The sequence below is a fragment of the Ambystoma mexicanum genome, chromosome 5p (assembly GCF_040938575.1).
Source record: "Ambystoma mexicanum isolate Mex_15411 chromosome 5p, UKY_AmexF1_1, whole genome shotgun sequence".
NCBI lineage: Eukaryota > Metazoa > Chordata > Amphibia > Caudata > Ambystomatidae > Ambystoma > Ambystoma mexicanum.
Genome location: NC_090930.1, coordinates 465,090,356 through 465,112,459, shown reverse-complemented (window position 1 = coordinate 465,112,459; position 22,104 = coordinate 465,090,356).

Here is a 22,104-nt window from a genome sequence, read left to right as displayed (position 1 = left end):
TTTTGAAGGTTAGCTGGATACAATCCCGACATGAACCTATCTCTCGACCATGTGAGCAATAAACAATATACACAAAATGGTGGTAATTATGAATAATATCCCCAGAACTAGTACATAGTACTTGGTGCACACAAGGATATTTAACTAAAAGGACTTTGAAAGAACGTTTTTACCGGCAATTATTGAAAAATGTTTCTTAGGAGAAATCCTCAGAAAGAACCCTGCCTTACTGACACAGCAATACAGATCGGTTATGCCTTATCTCACAGACTGAAGTATACCTAAAAAACCTGCATGGCTACTCCTTAGTGTAGATAAAATTCCATTTGATTGCAGAATTGAGGCCCTTATTAACTGAATCTAATCTGAAGATCCATTTTTGTTCCATTTGGCAAAGTAGCAGGTCCCTGCCTCCACCGCATGTCGGACATTTCACTGTTTGGATAATAAACCACACAGTGTCAGTATGTTTATGTAATTTTGACTGAAATGTGCCACCATTGGTTTATCAGCTATCTCGTCTTTTTATACAGTAGCAGTGTTCACAGATCCGTTGTCAGATCCCTCTTTTTGTCTTGCCGATATAGATCAAGCCACTTGGGCATTTGATACCATAAATGGCCCATTTAGTAAGGCAGTTGGTGAAGGAACTTAATTTCCATGTTAGGCCATATAGATTTACTTCCTTCATATCTTTAGTAAGTTAGCAAACCGAGCATTTGCCACACCTAAAGTGGCCAATTACTGGGGGTAATGACCACAAGGTAGATTGGGCCGAGTGTTTAGTCTGAGGTTCCTCGTAAGTATGAACGAGTCTGTCTATCAGATTCTGAGTACGTTTAAAAACAAGCCAAACTTTTTCAAGATGGAAGTCTTCAGTGCGTAGAATGTTTCAGTTTTGGAGAATGGTTCTCCTTGGGTAATGGCTAATAGGAGAAAAAGACGGGACACGTAATTTTATCTGTCTTTTGTTTCTCTTGTCTAGTGAGGCATACCATCCTGTCTGTATTGTATGCCCTCTTGTGGGCTCTCTGTATAACCAGTGGCAGATAGCACTAGACTTCAGCAATGAGGCTAACATGTTTACTATTAGTGTCAATGTCCGATATCGAACTACAGTTTTGCCAAATTTGGAGAAATTGTCCGTAGGAGAGGTTTTCTTTCAAACTTAGTGGGTGAAAGCTCCCTGTAGGGATTTGGTATTATCCTGCATCCTAATGGAACCTTTGGTCAGTGTATTGATTGACAATGGGGTGTTAAGGGTTAGAATGTTTATGTGTGACTGGGGTTCTATGTGGTCAGTTGGGAGATGTAAGCCTACCTTGGAGGATGCAGGTGTATGTTGCCCTGAACCCAGATGTACCTGACATTATATGACCATCATAATGTACTGGAACTAAATAAAGAAGTTACTGAACTTCACCTGAGGTCATGGTCATCTGTGAGGAACAAGGAGTTCTACATTGGCGACGAGGATGCTGGCTGTGCTGGGGGGACAGCATTGAAGATGGCACATACACCTCCCCCCAACCCAAGAAGAAGACCTCCCAGGTAGGGCGAGCGCTTAAAACTGTAGGCGCAGAAGGGCCCAGCGCATGGAGCTCAGGGGCAGAAAGTAAGGGGCTGCGCCAGAGCCAGGGGCCAGCTGGCCTGTCACTAGAAGGACAGGTCAGGGAAAGAGGAAAGCAAGAGACTGAGGAGGGGCTGAGGGCCCAGAGACTGATTGCTTAAGGGGTCTGGGACCACTAGCTGCAGCATGGAGGGCTTTGTGCCCATGGCAGTAGCAATTTGAAGAGGCCTGGGGTCTAGTTACGCCTGGAAATTATGAGGAAGCCATGCTGGGCAGCTGAGGGATATAGCCCAAGGCAGTAGCAACAGGAGAGGCTTGGAGCCTAAGCTGCGCCTGGAAATTAAGCAATGAGGAGGCATGCTGTGCAACTGAGGACTATAAGCCCAAGGCAGTAGCAACAGGAGAGGCTTGGAGCCTAAGCTGCGCCGGGAAAAGAAACATTGAGGAGTGATGTTGTACAGCTTGAGGCCTGGAATTGGGGCAGCAGCAATAGAAGAGGTTGGGAACCTAAGCTGCGCCTATATGTTAAATAGAAGATTGGTGGCGAATGTGAAAAGCACCTGGAGCAGAGGAGGGTCCTGGGGGGCCATTCCAGCGTTTGAGGGGGCTTGGAGCCCATACCTGCACCTAAGAGACTTGTAGCCCGTGGCTGCACCTTAGGGGCTTAGAGCCCATGTGCAGAGATGAAAGAATATTGCCCAAGACAACATGTGTAGTGCCTGGAGGGGCAAGGGACCATTTACAGCAGCGCTAAGGAGGTGCATGTAGGAGCTATCACTTATATGAGGTGATGAGGATCTTTGAGGGCATGTTGTCAGTAGTTCCTGAGGGGCTTGGAGCCTACTTAAGAACTGAGAGATGCGGTAGGAGGCAAAGGGAGTACAAATTTTATAGCAGGCGGCTGGCAGCAATGAAAAGCAGCATTATGAACATACCAGGAAAGGAACGCTTCGGGTGGTGATATTTACAAAAGGAAGAGTGGCAGATGGATTGGTAAATCCATTTCTGTTGCGGGCGGCTGCATTTCCGCCTGTTGGAATTTTTTTTTTCAAAAAGCTTAAGTTGTGAATGATCTTAATTGCCGGAATGAATAACAGAGGTACTTTTAAGTTAAGAGATGATGCTTTCACGAGCATAAGTAAAGGAAGCAATTTGGTCTTGCCTTCATTGAATTGGTTAAGTAGTTATAATTAGTTATTGATTCAGAATCTGTTGTCATGTGAGGCCTGAATGGCATTTGGACAGCGTGAGTGCATGAGAGCGTGAACCTGTATGTTGTCAGGTGTAGTTTCTTGTGGGATAGGTTGTCCTGTAATACTTCATGGAAGTTGTTGAAGCTTAAGAGCAGAGAACAAAGTTTATAGTTTTTAGATTGGATTTAGATCTCAAGGGTGTTTGTAATTAGTCAACCAAGGGATTAAGTGATCCAAATGTGAGGTTTTATTAAGTAGGTTAAAGTTGCATATTAGTAGAAAGCGATTGAGATATGCGTAGTAATAGTGTTTTCTGAAATGCTATTTGGTATTTATGTTGTAGGTACTTTGGTATGAGAGGTATCTTGCAAGTGGTAGTTAGCATGTTTGATAGGTGTGCACGGATGGTGTGTAAAAGTCGTGGCCTCTGTTACCTCTGTCAACAAATACTTGGTAATGTTATGATGCAAAGGCAAAAATTGTGGTACGGTCATGTTTAACTAACACGCTTTTCCTTCCACAGATGGACATGTAATGAAATATAGGTTGCATTGACAACATTGCTAGAATTTGGTATGTGGAATCTGAAGTATAGTTATGTGCACTAATGTTTTATTTCCACAGGTGGGACTTTTGTAATGCAGATGTATTAAGACCTTATTTAATGCTAAAGTTTAAAGTGCAAAGTGTCAAACAAAGTTTTTTGTTTGGTTGTTTGGTTTAGAAACCATTCAGAGTTTCATGATGATACAGCAAAGACTATAGTAGAGTCATTGATGTTGGTATGATGCTGGTGTGAATGAAGTGTGGTTTTCCCTAATAGGAGCTGTATTGTATTTTAGGAATACTTTCAACATGGGCAAGTTAGGGGTAATGGTGTCACAAGAAGTGAAGTAGTTACCCGGGTATCTGGGATACTCAGTCTAGTTGGAGGTGGTGTGTATTTAGGTACATACCGGTTTGCATTGTTGGGTGTGAGGGAGATGTGTGTGTGTTCTTTTGTGGGACGATGAAGTCAAGTTTAGGAAGAGAGGTATGGGTGCCTCTATTCGTAAAAGTTTTAGTAAGGATGTTTGAGCAGTTGGGTGCCTTTTCCTCACTTGGTAGAAAGAGGAAGGGGCATTGATTGTAATTGTGTCCCACGGCTGTGTGGACTATTTTGGAATATGTAATGAGACTAGCAGAATGTTCTCAGTTAGGAGTGATGAGGCAAGTGCATTGAACGTGGGGTTGTTTGTGTGCGTGTTGTTATTATCCATTATGGTTAAGTTATCTACTTGTGTTTTTATGTCCCTAAGGAAGGGAGATATGTAGGGATTTGGTATTATCCTGCATCCTAATGGAACCTTTGGTCAGTGTATTGATTGACAATGGGGTGTTAAGGGTTAGAATGTTTATGTGTGACTGGGGTTCTATGTGGTCAGTTGGGAGATGTAAGCCTACCTTGGAGGATGCAGGTGTATGTTGCCCTGAACCCAGATGTACCTGACATTATATGACCATCATAATGTACTGGAACTAAATAAAGAAGTTACTGAACTTCACCTGAGGTCATGGTCATCTGTGAGGAACAAGGAGTTCTACACTCCCATAGGCCAAAAGGGTGTTTTTATCGGTTGGTTTCCTGAAAACGTTTGTGCCCACCTTCTTATCCCCGAATTTATACATTTTGAGGTCCAAAACAGGATCCTGTTTAGATTGGAGGACATTGTAAATCTGATTAACTAATCCTGGTTATTTAACCAAATTAAGAATAGTTTCAAATGGTCAAACCCACCACACCATATCATAAACAAGTTGTCAATATAATGATACCAACATGTCATATGTGTGTTAAATGGAGTGTTATCGTTAAAGACAGTTTTCTGCTCAAGGTGGTCTATATTCGAGTTGGCTAGGTCTGGAGCAAAAGTAGCACCCATACTTGTGCCATGGCACTGGTTATAAAACGTGCCTTCGATCAAGAAAATGTTTTCGGTGGTGCCAGCCGGATACATTCGAGAATGAACTCAGACGGTACTGAGAGGTCTGATCTTTTCTCCAGATATTGGTGCATCACTTCAATACTTGCCATCTGTGGTATGCTGGTGTGCAAAGCTTCGACATCAAGACTGACAAGTATGTCATGTTATTCGATGTAGAGTTGGTCTAAAATCTTTATCATAGATGTGTCCTGAACAAAGGATTTCATTTTACCCACAAATGATTTTAGTAACAGATCAGCATATAGAGACAAAGGTTTGAGAATAGAACCGATTGCTGAGACTATAGGTCTGCCTCGAGGCCACTTTCATTCTTGTGGACCTTAGGTAGGAAATAAAATGCCGGGACAGTAGGATGTTTTGTAACCAAAAAAGATTTTTCATCTTCATTAATCCACTCCGCACCCATGCCTAAGACATAAGGCTCTCAATTTCAGTTGACAGTCTCACAGTAGGATTAGCCTCTAATTTCTTACAGAATCTGTTGTTGTCTAAATGATTCTGTACCTCTCCTTGTATAATGATCTGGCCCACAGGGCAATCCTGCCACCCTTATCCGCTGGTTTAATAATGGAATCAGGAAGGGTATCTAAGTTTTTTAATACAGCGTGCTCTGCTTTGGTCAAGTTGTCAATATATTGGTTCGTAGAGGAAAAAGGTTTATCTGTTTCCCTCAGTATCTTATTCTCGAACGTTCAAATTTCCAGGCATTCTATAGAGGCCAGGAGGACAAAGGTAGATGGGGGTTTTAGGCCTGATTCAACGCAAATGTTACCCTCTCTTCAGTTGAATTATGAAAATAATATTTCAATATTAAGATTCTAAAGAAGTTTCTCAATTCCACTTCAGTTTGGAATCTATCTGCCATTGCACTAAGAACAAAACGTAGTCCTTTACTTAAGACACTGATCTCATATTTGGACAAAGTATGTACACTTAGGTTAAAGATCGGAACTACCAAACTTGGGGTGGAGGTTGTGCTGTCCACTGTCTGGTACACATGCTGTGGTAGCCTTGTTGTCTCACTCTGCCCCTTTTTCCCTCTCCCTTGAAAAAATGGTTGCCCCCTTTGGTGTTGACCACCCATGGTGGAAGTGGAGGGTCCCTGATTGTTGGTGTCAGAGTCACTGCTATTAGAAGTGTCAGAACAGGTGACGTATCTTCTAGGGCATCTTTGGTTATTTTGACCCCCATTAGTGTTTTGTTGTTGGTAAAAACCTGGTACTAAGTAAGGGTAGGTCCTTTCCTCCTTGTAATTTTCAATGTTGTTTTCAATTTCCATATTTTCTTATCTATAGTGAACTGTTTACATTCTTTATTTCATCATTTATTTTTTCCAATTGAATTTATATGTCTGGAATCACTGATTCCACCAGCATATTTGTTTCCAGAAGATTCAGTTCTTCTTTCTGCTTCTTGGCCTCTTCCTCAGCTGTTTCTATAATGAGGATCACCGAGTCCCTGGAACATTTATTCCCTACTCCACTGAAGTTGACCTTTAACTTGGGGTTATCGAGAAATACTTGCGGTATGTTTTTCACCTGTAGCCCATCTAGTATCAGTCCCCGCTTTAAGGTAGTCTAACATCATTTGGCCGTGGGATTCGTTACAAACAAGTTTTGTATTTTTTTGTTTGTTAGTGTCAAGGTCATTACTAGTGGGATTATTTTCTAAAGTTCCTGGAGGGGGTGGTCCCAGCATTAAAGGTAAATCCAACAGTTTTAAAAACAATTCATTGAAAAACGATAAAATAATCACGTTCACCATCATGCACACCAATTGCACCGAACCAACCAACAGGTTGTTCTAATACATCTGATATACAGTGTGTAAATTCCCTCTTTTTTGTTATGGGGCATGATGTTAATTCAGCAACTTCCCCACCAACCTGTCAATGGTAGGGATCCATACCTTCCCTCTCGTGACCTTTTCTAATGCACATGGTGCTTCAGCGATGCTGATGAGCTACATTGGGTGAAATTAAGATTCACGCTCCATACAAGACTTTTCCTTTCTTCAAGTTCAGACAGGACATATTTGAATGTCCTGCATTCTACACTGTCAATGTGTCTATAATTAAGCAAAAAGGCATTTAGGTGACTCTGTCTAAACTTTTGCATGCTACTCATGACTGCTTTGGGTGTTTCAAACTTGTTTTCAAACTAAGCAATTTATTTTATGCTAATTGAGCCTGACTGGAAATGATGTATATCTTCTTTGATGGACATTTCATTTGTCACACATGGTAGGTGATGACGTGAGAAAACCTTTGAAGGATTGCAATCTTTTCCCACGTGGTAAACACTTGTAAATGTATACACTTGCCACCTGCCACTTGCCACCTGAGACCAGACTCTCCTTTCTTGAAGGTGTCCTTGCTTTTCAGTTACCATACATGTTCTAGGGGGCCTGTTTATCTGTGATGATTGTGAATTTCTAAGCACAAAGAGCAAGCATTGGCAAAGTCAATCCTTTTGGCTCCTGTAATGCCTCTACAGCATGGTAGTTACGCAGGGAGGCAGAAACACGGTGTGGGATTTCACTAATCTTTTACTGTCTGGTTCTGCACTCCCCTGGCACAGATACAGTTTCCAACAGGTCCTAGAACAAAACATGCAAGGACCCTGAGCACTGAACACACTCAAGATGGCTGCTACACTTTTATATTGCGCATGAAGGAATTTGAAGTCCACTGACAGAGTCAGCTCTTTTTCTGTCACCACTAGTCGACACAATCCCTGTGGAGGACAATGTTCTGTCACAGAGCCTGCAAGGAAGATGATCGGGATATGTGGCAGGGATGTGAAGGCTGGGATATCTGGGGTTAGTTTCTGGGTAGAACGTCCCTTGTGCATTAAAGGGCAACACAGGATACCAGAGCACCATCCACTTCCTGACTCTAAAAAAGCCTACTACTATACCAAAAATATTTAAATTGTGTACCCTAAATCAGCATCTTAGTGAGACACAAGGAACATTGCGTGGCACACAGAGCAGCAGAGAGACATGCAGGATCAAGATCGGCCTCCACCATGCTGCTCCTCGTCTATAGAAGTAGTTTCGGCTCACCAAAGGTGGCACATAAATTAGCTAAAACTAAAAAGGTGAAAGTGTTCACCACACACCTAAACTACCAGAAGACTTGTTTTTCCACTTGCATGTCAGCAAGGCTGCAACTGGCAAATAATATACATTTTCCAGGGCCTCCTTTTAAAGAGGATACAACCAGCCATTTTTTTCAGATGAGGGATTCTTCTTAAAGCTAGATAAACAGGTTTTTTCCTTAAGCTTTTCCAGTCTCACCTGCAGTATTGGTAACTTTGGTCAGGCAGTCAAGGTAAACTCTCAGGAGGGCAGATGGCTAGACAAAAATACAGGGTAGCACCCAATTACTCCCATGCCAGTGCCACACGTTCAGAAACGCTCTAGGGGAGTTTCTTACACTATATCTATGTGGTTAGTGTTCTCCACAATATTGGTTCAAACCACTTGATATTGAGCCTTTGATGTGCCCACAGGGGTTCCAGAGACTTTTATGATCGTGTGCAGGTACTGTGAGCTTTGATTCACCCAGTGACAGATGTTCATGGATTTGTGGTGTTAAAGGAATCACAGGCAAGCATTCATAAGTCTTTAAGTGCAAGGTATTTCTTTCCAGTATAGCAAAGTCTCAGCTCTGTTGATGGATATAATGCAGACAGTGCCAGGGGTTATGAACAAGTTACAGCTACAGTGAGTGTGGGCACCACAGCAGTGGCACCAACCAGGTGTCACACATATGTTCATTCTTATCACCAACATATTGATGTCAAATGAGTCAACCTTTCCATTGGGTGATTAAAACAGGTTCCGCACAAATCTGCTGATGCACTAAATTTGGCAAACCCTTTGCAGTTCTGCATCCTCGAGACACTAGACGACTGTGGAGTGGGAACATCTCTGATCCACATGTTCCTTCTTTGACCCAGAGTCTTTGACTCGATTGCAGCAAAATACAGTAGCAGGCTGTCACTGCTTGGGTTTCTGGGTTTTGTCTGACAGTGTCCTCTGAAATGGCACTGGTAGCCACAGTTTACTAGTGAGTAAATTAGGACGTGCAAAGTAACCATACGATATTGACAATGGCGGTTAAGTACATTATGGACCCTGGCTTTGTCAAGCTTGCATTTATTTAAGGGGTGCTTTTGCCTCAGCCTGATGTTGGTGTGAGGGTGCTGTTTACTGTGTACTCTTTGTTCTTATTCATTTTCTTTGCTGTTACTCACCCATTTTCTCCACTTTGTGTTCTTTTTGGTGTGGCCGACATTTAATTACTGCCATGACATATTAGCCACCACAATGTGAGTGCTGTAACTCACAGAAATCTGCAACAATAGCCTGGGCTTCTCTACAATATTGGCACTGACAGACCACCACCTGCAAGGAAGTATAGACTGCTGTGTCAAGGAGAATTTCCATTATCACAGAGGTATGTGGGAAATTGGTTGCAGGATGTTCTCATTTAGTAGAATCACACGTTTCTGTTGTGCTTTAATATACCCTAAATGTTGGGTGTGATTTGCTGAATTCCAACATTGAAACACGTATCTTTCATTCAGTCTCCCAATTTCAAATATACCAACTAAGGCCTTCACTGAGCATATATTATCATACTGATCCTCATCAGGCCATCATGCAGCACGCTTTCGAACCATGATCTAATATTGACTACAGCTGTGAAAACACTTTGGATATTTTTTTTAATGAAATGCTACACTGCCAGTTCTGGGAAATGCTCATATTTTACACAGGACTCACAATACAGGAAAAGCATTTGATCTTTTATTTACATTTTATTTTTATTTGTCTCACAATCACTTAATACAATATCCTATTCTCTTTCTAATGAATACATTTTATCAGTCGCTGTGGTCTGTGCACATTTTCAATATGCATTCAATTCTCACTAGGCTTTAATTATGACAGAAATCACTCTTGCACTGTTCTGTGAAACAAGGTGACACGGAGCAACACAGGTTTGATCCCCGGGTCCGTGCTTAGAAACCTCTGGGTATTAAGCGTGTTATAAATACCCTATCATATCACACAACATACGAATATTTTTCTATTTGGAATGAGCACCCTTAATGGTGGCCACAGCCCAAATTTCCTTGCACCACGGGGAGTTAGGGAAACATTGAAAGGGCTTTTCTATTATATTTATGTTCTTGTATACTCACTTTGAAATCTTTCCTCTAAGTCCAAATGGTCCCACATGAGTTTCCAAAAGAATTCCTGGTCAGGTTCACATGCCTAATGGAAATCAAGTCGGTTCCAGGTTAAGTTGGTTCAGGATTCCTCATAAGCAAATGCCTATTTTCAGAAGCTATCCAGATTTATCACTCATCTAAAGAGGACCATTTTTCTTATTTCCTACAACCTTTCCATAATTAGAATCCCTCTCCTCTGTGCTCGGACAGTTTGAAAGTCTCCAAAATTCCCATGGTTGTGCCATTGGCTCTGTAGCACTATTTTATTTATTTTTATTTATTAACATTTATAGAGCGCGCAACAGCCCAGAGGCATTGTGGCGCTGTCACAAGAAAGCATACTTAGATGATCAGTACAATTGGGTAGGGTGAGGAGAACTGACAGAAAAGCAGAAAGGAGCAATACAATGGAAAGTGGAGAGGTGTTAGATAAAGAGTGTAGTGTTTAGCATTTTCCGGAAGGACAGGAGAGAGGCCTCAGCTCTGAGTGGGTTAGGTAGAACATTCCATAGTTTAGGGGCGATGTAGGAGAACCAATACCCCCTGCTTTGGCCCCCTTGATTGTCGGGATAAGCAGTTGGTTGGCATGACAGGTTCTTTTGGGACGCGAGGAGGTGGCTCTAGTAATTTTCTCTGCAATGTAGGGCAGGGCTGTGGGTACAAGGCACTTGTGCGTCAGGGTGAGTGTCTTGAAGGTAATCCATTCCTTAAGCGGGAGCCAGTGAGCTGCACGTCTGGCCTGTGAGATGTGGTCTCTTTTAGGAATGTTTAATGCTGCTCTGATAGCGTTATTTTGATTGACTTGGAGTCTATTCAAGTTTTTGTTCGAAGTGCCTGCTAGGAGGACATTACAGTAGTCTAGTTGAGCCCTGATGGTGGCTCTAGCTATTGACAGACAATTTTGTTTAGAAAAGTACGGTTTTACTGCATCAATTCGTTTGGTTGTATGAGCAGAGGCGGAGGCAATTGAGCTGACCTGTCATGTCATGGATACAGTGGAGTCTAAGTAAACACCTAGTGTCTTTACTGGGCAGGAGAAAGGGACGATAGTATTATCAATGGTGAAATCACTATATTGAGTACCCAGTTTGGTTAGGGTTTCTTTGGGTTCGATTAGGAGGATCTCAGTTTTGTCTCCATTGAGACACAGCCCATTTTCTACCATCCAGGCTTGATTGGTAGCATATATATTATATAGAGCTTTGGCGTCTTGATCATAAGGGCCTGAAAGTGGTAGAAGGACCTGTGTATCATTGGCATAGTAAGTATATGCTATGCTGAGAGAGTCTAATTTCTCGAAAAACGGTTTGGTGAACAGATTTTAAATAGCAGGGGCTGTACAAGAGCCCGGAGGGACTCCACAGTAGATTGTTGTTGGAGCTGAATTCGCCTGATTGGAGAATACCTTCATGGCTCTCCCTTCGAGAAAGATGCTTCCCTGGAGAATTGCGCTGCATGGGTGAGATGTTTGGTGAGAATCTTGTGGTCCACAAGATCAAATGCAGTGAGAGATCCAGAAGTAGGAGAAGAGATGGTTTGCCTTCGTCCATCATTTCTGTTATGTGAATGGCCAGGTTCTTCAATTGGACTACCTTATAGTTAGAGACTCCTATTGAATACACACCCCCAGTCTCCATTGGATGATTATTATCTCTATATATGAGGTAAAAAGAATGCTGGGGGCAAAACCACTCCTAATAATTTTGCCAGAAAATGTGTTTTTCTTTAACATTTCAGGGTAACAGCATAGGGTAACAACCTGCACACTCAATGGAGCCAGGGCAATTGGAATCTCTGTTTATAGACACACGTCTAGTCATGTGATACAGCTGTTTGGCATATTGCTTAATCAAATTATGAATTGTTCTCATTTCATCAATTATAAAAACATTGCAGACAATGGGCCTCATTACGAGTTTGGCAGTAGCAAACAGCGGCTGATTATGAGTCTGCCGGTAACAGATGTACCGCCATGCTGGTAATGTCCCTCAAACCCCCGATAGCAACATCATGAAATGCGCTGATACCTCCTCCTCCATCGACATCCCCTAAATAACGGTACCACTAATACCATTAGCGTTATTACCGGTCCGTCATTACCGGCACCGGAAGTAACATCATTGCGCCGGAACGGGAAATACACCAGTGGCCATCTTCAAAAACGCAATCCATTGCAATCCTCTGCAGACAGGACCTGTGCAGGCAAAATCCCAAACATTCCTGGGAGAAGATGTCCAAATCTACCAAGAAAGCCACAGCTCGCTTGCGTAAACCGAGATTTAGCAATGACAAGCTCAATATGTTATCCGACGCACTAGTGGAGCAGGCCGACGTAGTATTTTGTGTAAACCTGAGCCGTCCAGCACAGCTAAGAAAAAAACAGATATTGGAGGATGTTTCGAGAAAGGTGAGTGCGGTTGGCACCACCGCACGCACCATAAAGGACTGCAAGAAGCGGTGGGACGACCTGCCCCTGGGGGTATGCAACATCTTGTTGGCCAATCGCAGCCAGGGGCAGGCAACAGGCGGCAGTGCACACTCCCCCATAAAGTTGACAAGGTGGGAAGAGACCTGCAGCTTGACAATTGATATGGAGGCCATTGAAGGAGTTGGTGGAGCGGAGTATGGAGTACCATCATCAGCTGATGAAGGTGAGTGACCCTTTGCGCACAACACAGGTCCCCACAAACACCTGACATCTAAAGTACAATGCTGTCCAACAAATGTGAATCTAATGAGAGCTAATACATGGCCCATCATGCACACATTCACAGATCCCTGTCTAGATGCTGGCCCCACCATTGTCACATCAAAATGCATGCTGCATGCCGCTCCTATACCTAATGCACACCCAATACACTGAAAAACAACACATGTCACACAGCGCACAAGCCACAACACACCTGTAGGCCACACAGCAGACACCATGCTAAACATGTCAACAGCTGAGGGATGCCAATACCACCCCCCCTCCCAATCTTGCACGCACCCTGTCCACCACAACAAGCATGCAATGATCCACATGGTGCAAACTGCACAAACACTAATGCATGCATGATGCAAGTACTCCCATCACTGATGCCCTGCCTCTCTCTGTCCGCCACAGGCACGGATGCAGACAGCGACGAGCATGATGCTGGTGCACAGCCCAGGACACCAGCCAAAACGTCCAGGGGTTGGGACGATGGTACCAGGCCATCCACGTCCAAGGGCACAAGAATGATCCAAGTGGCACACAAGGCACACACCAGTGACCAACCAGCTGCACAGCCCCCAACACAGGACCAGCAAACCGCTGCCCCTGCACCCCTGGAGACACACGTCTCACAGGATGACCCCACATCTGTGTAGACCGAGCATGATAGCACACAGTCGGCAGCCACTAGTTCTGTTGGGCAGGCATCTGCATCTGCACCACATAGTGCCGATAAGGACGAGGGTCATGAAGAGTACACCATGAAGGAAGCAACTTGTTGGGGGATGTTGTACAAACGCCCAGCTCGGAGGACACCCCACAGGGCACCCCGAGGGCACCCCACAGGGCACCCCTCAGCACGAGGCTGAAGGCGGGGGCAGACCTGAAGAGTGGGCTCCATCAGGGGACAGCCCCGTATCGCCCACATCAACACCAGCCAATCAACCATCCACCTCCACCGCAATACAGGACATCAAGGAACGTTTGGCAAGGATGGAGGGCCGCCAACAGGAAATGCACAAACCTGTAAAGCAATATGTTGCCAATGGGGAGGCAACACGCCATGCGATGAGGGAGAACACTGTGGCCAACATCAAGGCCGTTAACAGAAATTCCAAGCGGGTCCATGAGGGCTTTGCTACTGTGGTGCAGATCCTTGCAAGAATGGCCAACACCATGGAGCAGCGGCGTCCAACAGCATCCGAGCCACAGCCATCAACTTGTCTGCCACGCCTGCCAGCTCAATGCAGATCAGGCCTGTGCGCAGGTCCCTGCGCAACATGCGGCGCACTGACATGCAACCCACTCCTTCGAAGAGGGGGCGGCAGTAGCAGGGGTACCCTGCACATGTTGACTGCCAGTGCATCCGGACACATGTTGTGCACTTGATGTGTGGGGGTGTTGAGGGGGAGTTGGAGGGGGGAGGCTGGAGGGGGTGTGTGGGGTGTTGGGAGATAGGGGAGGAGGTGTGTGGGGGTGTTGGGGGTGATGGGAGGGGACAGGGTGTGTGTGGGGGTGGAGGGTTCATTCATGTTGTAAATACCATCTGTACAATACACCTGTTGTGTTAGAAAAATCACATGACTGGACATTGCTTCTTCAGGGTGTGTCCATTTATTGCATGACAGTGTACAGTGCCCATTTTACCCCAAACCCAGTGACCAGTGTCCCACATACATAGCACCCTCTGCATCAGAAATAATGGTCTATCACTTATTGGCGCACAGCACGTCCTTCATGTGTATGGCGACCTGGCTGATGTGCAACATCTTCTCCTTCATCATCTTCATCCTCACCCAGTGGTGGCTGGTCCATGTCAGGTGGCAGAGGTACATTGCGCCGGATGCACATGTTGTGCAGCATGGCACATACCATAATGATCTTGCCTACCTTCTCAGGCCCATAAATGAGTGCATCACCCGACCTGCTGAGGCAGCGAAACCGTGCCTTCAACAGGCCAAAGGTCTGCTCTATCACCACACGAGTGCGTGTATGTGCACAATTGAAGTCCTCTTTATGTCTGTTCTGCGGATTCCTGACAGGGGTGATGAGCCACAGCTTCAGGGGATAGCAGCATCACCTGCATGCGAGCACAATAAGGTATGTGTGAGGGTATTATGCATATTCTAATTGTGCTTAGCCTGTACATTGTTCATGTTCATATGCAGTATATCTACAATGGCAGCTATTGACTGCACATCTGTGCAACTATCTGTCATATTCACAACTTGGCAGTCCATGGTGTTGGGTATGGGTGACGTACAAGACTGAGGGGCCTTGACATCAGATTCACCACTCAACCAACTGGAGTGATAAGGCCCATGATGTACTCACATGTGATGGATGTGTGGCAGGTGATGTGACCAAATTGATGTTGGGCAATGTTTGATGCATTAGGCAGATGTACACCATGTTACATGTTGATTGGACTATCATGCGTTCAGAAATATGATGATGCCATGCACAGGTTCCTCCACGTCTTCATATGTGTGAGGTTGGCACGATTTGTCTGGTGGTATGGTCCGCAAGTGTAGGCATGCATTGCTTTGATGATGCAGGGTGTCACCTTGCATTCTGGTACTTTTGTACTGTGGATGTATTCCACACCAATCGCAATCATATGGGTGATGTTCATTACTTGATAATTCAGATTTCCAGCAGTCTTGTCACATGTAGAATATTGCGTTAGCATTCATCTACACATGTTGCCATGGTGATATGTGATGCTGTGAGTATGGTCCGATGAGGTCCGATGGTGTCCACTGGACATGATCAGGGGTGAGCACTGCTTGAGAGTCTGACATTTTGAATTTGGTGTGTAGGCAGTGTGGGTCAGCATACATTGTCGGTGTCATGTTCAGGTTGTAGTGATTAGGGGCGCAGTGTTTGCCAGCATGGACAGTGTCCAGACACCACCACAAACACACCCATGGGCCAGAGTATAGGCAGGTAGCATATGCATGTCTCCACCCCCCCCCAAAACACTACCATGGTCCTGTGAGCAGACTCACCCAGCAGCGAGGCACCTCGTGCAGCATGTCGCTCCATGTAGAGGGGTAGCGAGGAGTTCTGCAGCACCATTGCATCGTGTGTTGATCCTGGGTATCGGGCACATCAATGTGTGATGATTTTGCTGGCATCACACACCATCTGTACATTGATGGAGTGGTATAGCTTACGATTACGGTACACCACCTCCACAGCATGCAGGACTACCAACTCCACGTGGGTGCAGTTGAGGGCACCAATGACATTAGGCATGTATGCCAGTGCGTGAAATGCAATTTTGGTGTCATTCACCTCCTGTGCAGTCCATGGTAGGGATATGTAGGCCCTTGCGTGCTTCAGGAGTGCATCCAGCACTTGGTTCATGGCCAGTAAATGGAGCACAGACACCACCTTCAGTAGAGGGGGGATGGCGGTGCAGATGTTGATCAGGCTGACCAAGTCATCATGTATCATATTCACAATGGCGGTTATGGTGTCCCTGTTCAGGCGGTACAGGGTGTGGATCTGCGCAGGGGTTAAGTTGAATGGACAGGCCCTTATGCAAGGGATTGGTGGCTGCCTGCGTGGAACCACTGCCTGCACTTTTGGTACTTGCTGGCCTAGTCTCACCCTCCTCCTCCTGTGTCTCCTCTGTAGTTCCTGGTGTACTGCCTGCTCAAGGAGTAGCAGTGCAGACATGTCCTCCAACTCCAGAATCGTTAACAGCAAGTGGGATAAATCTGGTCTTGGGAGGGGTGTGGTGTGTGGGTGTGCTCCTATTGTGCAGGGCCAGACTCCATTGCCTCCACCTGTGCTGATTGTGTGCACCTATGGCAGTTGGTTACACAGCAGATTGCTATTTTTGGTGATCCGCGATGCCGGTATTGCCGGCATCATGGTAAACCTTTTGTCTGCCATCTGGATGCCGGTAAGTGCATGTCAGTGTGACTCGTAATGTCATCATGTTTCCGACATGCCGGTATTGCCACCAAGGAGGGTGTGTGTCCGCGTCCATGCCGGTAAGGAGGTGCGCGGTCTCAGCGGCTCCATGGCGATTGCGGTGATACCGGCATGTAGAGTCGGAATGGCCCGGTACGGTAAACAATGCCAGTATTACCATACCAGCATAATTTTTACCTTAGCGCCAACCTTGTAACACTGTTTGGGTAGCTTTAAGGCCTTTCTCCAGATTTTAGCCTTCAAAACAGATACGAAGTCAAGAGTCAGAAAATGGCAATATAAATGTTTTGGGATTATCTTGCATTGATAGAATCGCATCACAGGGAGCAAAGAATATTTGCTGAATTTGGAGTCGACGCTTAACATCAGATTTGTAAGTGCAGTTGTGTGTTCAACAAACTAGTTCTTAAGATGGACTTTAGACAGAAATGGGGAAACCAAGATAAATGATATGTTCCACCTGTTCAAGTGTGGTAGATCCAGCCTTTAACTTACATTTCGGGGCCTTTTTCCGAGCTGTACATCTCATAATCTTTGTCTATTGGGCGTTCAACTGGAGGGAATGAATTCACGCAAAGTCAAGGAAAGCATTAATCAACAACTGAAGACCAACTTGAGAAAAATCAAAAATGTCAAAATCATCAGCGTAGGCTAACCACATAATTTTCAAAGAACTAATTTTTGGAGATGCAAAAATAGGTAATAACAATTCATCAATGTCATACATATAAAGGTCAAAAAGGAAGGGTGCCAAAATGCAACCCTGCCTGACTCCTCTAAAAGTAGGTATTTTCCGTGAAAGGGTCCCTCTATGTTCAAGCCTGACCTGGATATTTGACTCAGAGTAGAGACCAACAATTAAACCTAACAATTCTTCCAGGGTCCACCATTTCCTGAGTTTGGCTCACAAAAGTCCCCTGTCTACTTCATCGAAAGCGGCTGATAAGCCTATTGTAGCCAGGTATATGGAATCATACTTTTTAAACACAGCCTGGCTCATGACACATTTCAAAGTGAAACCATTAAGAGATGTTCCAAGCTTCTTTCGAAATCCTGTTTGTCATTTCTGTATTCTACCCACACTGTTGTGCCAGCCCTCAAAATATTTCAATAGCCGCGTGGCAAACACCTACTATCCACGTCCAATATAGCTATCGGGCAATAGTTAGATGGGTCCACTTGTAACCCGTTTTTATCGATGGGTAGGATATGTGCTGTTGACCAGGTTTTGGGGAAACTGGATGAAGAGACAATATGATCAGAAAGTACTTCGAGGATTGCTGCCCATGCCTCTGGATTCCCCTTAAACAAGAGGTTTGATAAGTTATTGGGACCAGGGGCATGGGAAATACTGATTTTGGTGATGATTTCAATAATCAATTCATGATGAATCTGAAGTCTCCAACCATCGTCAATTACAGATAAAACACATGAGGGCAAGGCTCGAATTCCAGAAAGGACAAAGAGCGAACGGTAATGTTGCAACCACAGATTCTCTGCTATGGGGTTAATCTAAGTGACACTATGGGCCTCATTACAAGCCTGCCGGTCCGGTAACAGCAGTGCCGGTAGGCTTATCGGCACCGTTGTTACTGGTCCGGCAGAGTACAAGTTTGTGGGCCGGGTGCCTTTCCGCCCGCCAGGTCTCACCTGCGGGCAGAAAGGCACTCGCTTGCAGACTTTGACAGTAGCACCAGCACCATTACGATTGGTGGCGGTGCTACTCAAATGGGAATGGGGAGTAACTTTTTCCGACGCATGGGTTCAGGGACAGCGCGGGGCTGTAATGCCCCGGTGATTCCCCATTGCCCGGCACCGGAAAAAATACACAACTTCGGCTGCAGACTGCCATTTTTACCGGCACGGCTACCGCCGGAGTTGTAATGAGGCCCTATCTGTTGTTTATGAGTTTTCAGAAACCCTGTGAATACGGTTGCATAATGAATTCAACATACACTCTGCATCATATCGACTACGAAGTGCATGAGACCCCTTTGTCCAATTGCGGAAAGCTTGCTTCACTTTTATAATTTGGAGGCTTTTTGCAAAAGTACACAGGGTAGTAGATTCAGTCATTTGTTTGACTAATGCTCTCTGCTCTTTTTTCCTTCTGGCAACATCTGAGTCAAAACAATGTACATGCTTTATCTGTTGGAAGCCAGAACTATCCTTACCAGTGCTTGAATTATAATCAATTAGGTCATTAATAAAAGTACCATATTTGTAAATTGAAAATACATCATAGTGCCATTCAGAAGATGTGAAGCTCAAGTTGGTGTCAACTGATCTCTTTACATGTTATACTGAGGAGGGATTCCATCTCACTCTGGTGCCTGCTATATTTCTAGTGAGGGCACAACAGACCTTACCATAGGGCACATGTCACACATTTCCTAGTTTAAATTCTGCATTCAAGATACTACGATCAATAAACTCTGAGGTACCAATTTTGAGTGCAATGCACTCCAATAAATTTCAAATAGTACTCCACTAGCAAAGATATAATCTATTGTGGAGTGGGCCACACCATTAGACCAGGTTGGTTTACTTGTTAAGGCTTACTGAGTTGTTTAACATGTATAGGCCAAGCCAGGCAAATATTTCAACAATATGATGCTACAATGTTCTTTTCCCATTGATCGAGGGGGGGAATGCCTGTGCTAAATCAAGTTCAATACAGGAGCAATTAAGATTGCCCAGGAGGAGTACGTGACCCCCCCACCCACTTGTCAGACTTGTCAGACCACGTACTTATACAGTTTAAAATGTGGTCAATACATCTGTTGATGTTACAAATGCCAATATGCCAGTACACATTTATAATTAAGACGTCGTGGGTTTGGATCAAAATAAAACAAACGTGCGTGGTTAAGATATCAAAGCTGTGCTCAAGCCCTGCAACGATATTTAAAGTTTGCAGGACCTAACCATTGTTATAAGACCCCCGGAGGGGTGCCGGTGAGTCCTTTCTTGGCAAGTTGGAAATTTGAGACATAACCATCAAAGGCAGGAGCAGCAATGAACCAAGTTTCCTTGAGGGAGATTACTGAATGAGATCTAAATATTTTGCCTACTGCAGGATTGGACAACACATGAGAATCTCATCTACTATGAAGTAATGTAAAGTCAGTGTTATGCTAAATTATGCATGTTATCGTCATACCTGCCACATAATGTGCCAGTGAGCCAATACCAATCTTTTACCTGATTAAGAGTATTTTAATGATTCCTTGAATATTTAACTACCCTGTCAGAGCCAACACTCTGGTTAACTAGGACCTGTATTTCAATAGGGAGGGGTGGATCTACCACATTCGCTCCACTTTGGAATGACCTCTGTCATATCAAAACCGTAGGTGCGAATGTTGGTCAGTTCACTCATCACAACATCCCTAATCAGACTAGATCCGTTCTATAGGGGTCCACAAAATCAATTCTATCAATATCTCGAGACGAAATCGCCGCAAGATTAGGGATTGCATTAAAAAGATGCAGGATGTTGGTGCAATTTAAAACAATGTGTTTGTTATCTGTCAAGGAGCTTTCAAGTAATACCAGAACATGAGGTTTGCCTTTGATCCTGTTATTAGGGGCGAGAATGTCTTGTTATGTGAATAATCAGGAATCAATGGCACATTACATAACTGCTTCTTATCATGGACTAGGCAACCCTTGGAGCCTGTGAGAACACTATAGACCTGATTCAATGTTTCCCGAGGGAGACTACCTTCTTTTTGTCAGGGGTTTCCAAAGATAGAACTAGGGGTACCCTAAGTGTTATTACCCTGAGGAATGGGAAAAAAACTCAAAGGGTCAGAGAACAAACCCTGACTATAATTTGCTGGTAGCAAAAGGTTTGTATAGGCTTTATCTTGTTCAAAAGGTGGGTTACAAGATTCAGTAGGAAACAAAGAGTTTCTCTGGACAGTGCATTGGTCTGAAACTGGATTACTGTGAGAGAAGATTGTATTTAAGTAGGTAACCTCAGGATTTGAATAAGCGATGCTGGCCGCATCCCAAATTGGTGCTTTCGCGTTTAGTAACTCATTAGCACTTCTCACTGTCTGATTTAGTATTGGGATCATTGAAGGATTGGTTATATTACTCACGGATTTTGCATTAACTATAACACAATCAGACTCCTCTATTACCGGTTGCTCACGACTTGCTGAATGCCCCAGATCTCTTTGAGTGGACACTGCATCGTAGGAGAGGGCTGCTTTAATAAGGGGCCTAATTTATAGACAGTGCACATATTTTCACGTGGCTTGTTTCTGGAGATGTTGTCGCAGTATATTTGCAGATTTATTTAACAGAGGTAATCTCCTTTGTTTCCCCTGCAAGTAAGTTGGAACGAGCGTTGGACAACCTAAACAAGAGCTCACAACAGACTCGCAATCTTCACAACGCTCAACAGCAAAAATAGAAGTAATAGAGGGGAGGTTGATTCACCAGAGAAGGACAGTTCACAATGGCTGAATTAGCACCTACATTAGGTATATCAAATTCATGAACTGCTGCTTGAGGGAACTCAGGACTTATCATGGTGGCGGAGGGTATATTGGCCTCTTCTACAGGAGGTGTACTGAAAGACAAGTTACCCTGGTTCATGACAGTCTGGGATGAAGATGTTTGCGTACAGGCAATGTTTCCAATGTGGTCCTTTTTATTAAAAGGAAGCCTTTGCTGATGATTAAATAAAACATCTTTTAGGTTACTGTGAGCCTTAATGTTCTCAAATTGAAAACAAAGTGACTTGAGTAAGACAGAATGGTTTTTAGCCTCAACCTTAATTCCTTCATAAATGGAAACGAGCACACACAAGCCCTGATTTATCTCTGCCAAAACGTCCATCTGATCCACTATCTACCCCGAATCATAGAGGAGAGACGCTGGGGAGGCAGCTGAACCGGAGTGGATGAGATGGATGAAGGAGAGGATACTGAGGCAAAGAAGGGGGCGGAGGGCAAGTCAGGAGGAGTATCGGGAGAGAAATACTTATTAGATAGTTCCACAGGAGAAGTCATGGGAATAATTTGGACACCCTCCAGGGTTACCTCATGGATAAAAGTACTTTTGAAAGTATGGTAGCACAAAGTTTGAGACATAGATGAGGCATTGAGGGACGGATGCGCTGCACGTCCCACTGAGAAATCATGAGAGTAGGCTGAAAAATGATCTGTGATGCAGCTCTGTGACCCCGAACAAAGTGATTTCTCCTCAACTCGATGATTGCGGGCTGCATTCTTGCAGCTACCAATCAGGCTCATAGGCATTCAAGCCATTCACCCAAAATCAGAAACCTAAAACTCAATGTGTGGATTGGAGGCAAATCCTAGTCTTTCAGAGCATTCACTGCATTCACTCAGTTTCAGTCAGGGCAGGCTCAGGCAGGACCACAGGCATTGTGTCACACAACCAAAACCAGACCCCCACATCACAGAATGTGATTTCACTCCTCTCTCAG